Source organism: Nannobrachium achirus (assembly GCF_963921795.1).
Source record: "Nannobrachium achirus genome assembly, chromosome: 10".
NCBI lineage: Eukaryota > Metazoa > Chordata > Actinopteri > Myctophiformes > Myctophidae > Nannobrachium > Nannobrachium achirus.
Window position 1 is genome coordinate 15111398 of NC_137819.1, and position 2485 is coordinate 15113882.

Below are 2485 nucleotides of genomic sequence, written 5' to 3' on the forward strand. Positions count from 1 at the left end.
ATAAATGTACAGAGAAATAGACAAGACAAGACAAGACAGAATACCACACACTTGGGCAGACAGATTGCATGCTTATACTGGGCCATTACACAATCACGGGGGTGTTCATGAAAGAGGAACTTGGCCGCAGAGTTGCAGGTCTAATGCTGATGTTATAATTATATGAATAATGTAAGTTATAGCAACAGTATTGATCATACTTTTGATTGATGGTGATGGAAGAATTTATTACAAGGTCGGATAGGAAAAAATACAGTTTCATGACAGCAGGTATACAAATCACTGGTACAAAGTCAACTTAAAGGAGATCCTAAGCTTTTTGGCTTATTCACAGGAACCACTTACTTTATGTATCTCATATAATACTGAAAGACAGATGGATAGAACACAGTAGCCTACTTGCATAGGATATCAATAACAAAAGGGAAAACAGCATTCAAAAAGATAAAATGACAATAAAATTAAAAGAAAGGGAAGATATTTACAGTGGAAAGGGGGAGGTAAGTATGGGCTTCGTCTATTACAAGTTTCAAGTAGCAGCCGTCTATAGGTGACTTTTCAGACCGATTTTTACTGCTGATATATAAAATGGACTACATGATATGTGTAGTGTAGCCTACAATACCTGTGATGAAATGGGATAATTTGGTTAAGGGATAGAGATGCATTGATTGGCTGAAGGGTCATTTGAAATGACAAACAACAAATGGTCACTCAGCAGACAGCAGTGATGGGGAAATGAATAACGCAATAGACTGGCAGAGGTGTCTATGTTGCCTGACTGCTAGCGTCCGACTCACACCACACTACACTACACACCACCCACCAGCAGGGGGTGGTGATGTGCGGACTGAAGTGTCAGGCTAGTGTCTATGTACCGTCCCCTTCAGAAGGCACATTGGGCTCTCAACCCCAGTGAGAGGTCACACGCCATAAGACCTCTTGCACTAATCTGACAGAGAGAGCCCCCGGAATTAACAAATGTAATTCTGTAAAAGAAAGTATGGAATGGAAATGATCAACCGTCTCTCTAACCTTTGATAGGGTGATAAGAATTTACTTTCTTTCTTACTATGATGATTATCCTTAGTGTAAAAATGGATAAGATGATTTAGACAAAATTGATAACATTGACATGTACTTTAAATTGTCCAGGGGATTGGTATTCTGCTAATTATATTGATTCCACACTTGACCTTAATTACGCTTTTGATATGTCTGTAAAAGCCTTTATTTCTTTAATAAATGTGCCTGCGAAAAAAATGTATTTTTATAAGCAACATCATGAAATCAATATGACTTTTATTTAGACTTCTAAAACCTAATAAAATGGATAGCAAAACCCAATACTGTATGGGATCATGTTTATAGTGTGTGTGTGTGTGTGTGTGTGTGTGTGTGTGTGTGTATGACTGTATGTGTTTTCTTTTCTTTTTAATAGTAGGCTACACAGCTATTTTACAGTGTCATATATGCCAATAAAGACACTTTGCTAGGGGTGGGGGGTCCCAGTGAGTGAAGTAACAATTTAAGGTCTTTGAAGAAAAATAGACCATCGCTTTATCAATAGTAATCAACAAACGATACTATACAGACTGGTCAAATATCGAACAAAATGTAAAATATAAGAAAAAAAGAAAAAAGTTGTTGCGAGGCGTTGTGAGCTTGTAAATCTGATATTTTCACAATATGTATCTGTGGAACAGAGCCAATGACAATGCCTCAACTCCTACATTCCAACTAAGTGCTTGTCAGGGTGGGGGTCCCCAGTTTATGATTATTTTGGGGGGTCACAGCCTGAAAAGCGCTCGATACGACTCGGCGCCTCTGCACAGGTTGTAAGGAACAGATCTACAAGCTAACTATGAGTCACGCTGAAGCTTGTAGATCTGCACATTCAGTGAAAAACAAATTGTTACATATTTCTCGTAATGTTATACAGAAAACATTATTTTAGAAAATATATATTTAAAAAAAAACAGCAAAAGTAGCCCATCTACAAGCTCAATGCATCACTTCTATGCTTCCGAGCTCATCGTACGATGGAACAGTACCGTGAATGCCCTCTCCCGACCATGAATGCAGTTTTTACTATGGTGAAAGAAACGCAAATGCCTCCTTTCCAAGCCATACCTGAAGGCAGCATTCAAGAGAATTGTCCAAACTCTCCTGAACTTGAATGCAGCATCTTATGTTGAAAGAATTGCCATCTCTGTTAGAATTAGAAACCCATGCAGTTACGCTGTCTCCAGTATTGACTTGGATTATGCTTAGTTCAGTGTGGTATCACTCACTAAAAATAGCTGACCTCCAAGCTCGCAGCGCGACACGTTGTGAGCTTGGAGGTCTGCTATTGCCCTTTTAGAGATTTTAGCCCCTGCCTCTCTAACATTCTCTGCACGTCTCTGCTTTCGATTATACTTTCAATTGTTTCTTTAATACAGCTCAAAACATGTCGCATGGAAAAAACAAGATGAAAACAAAC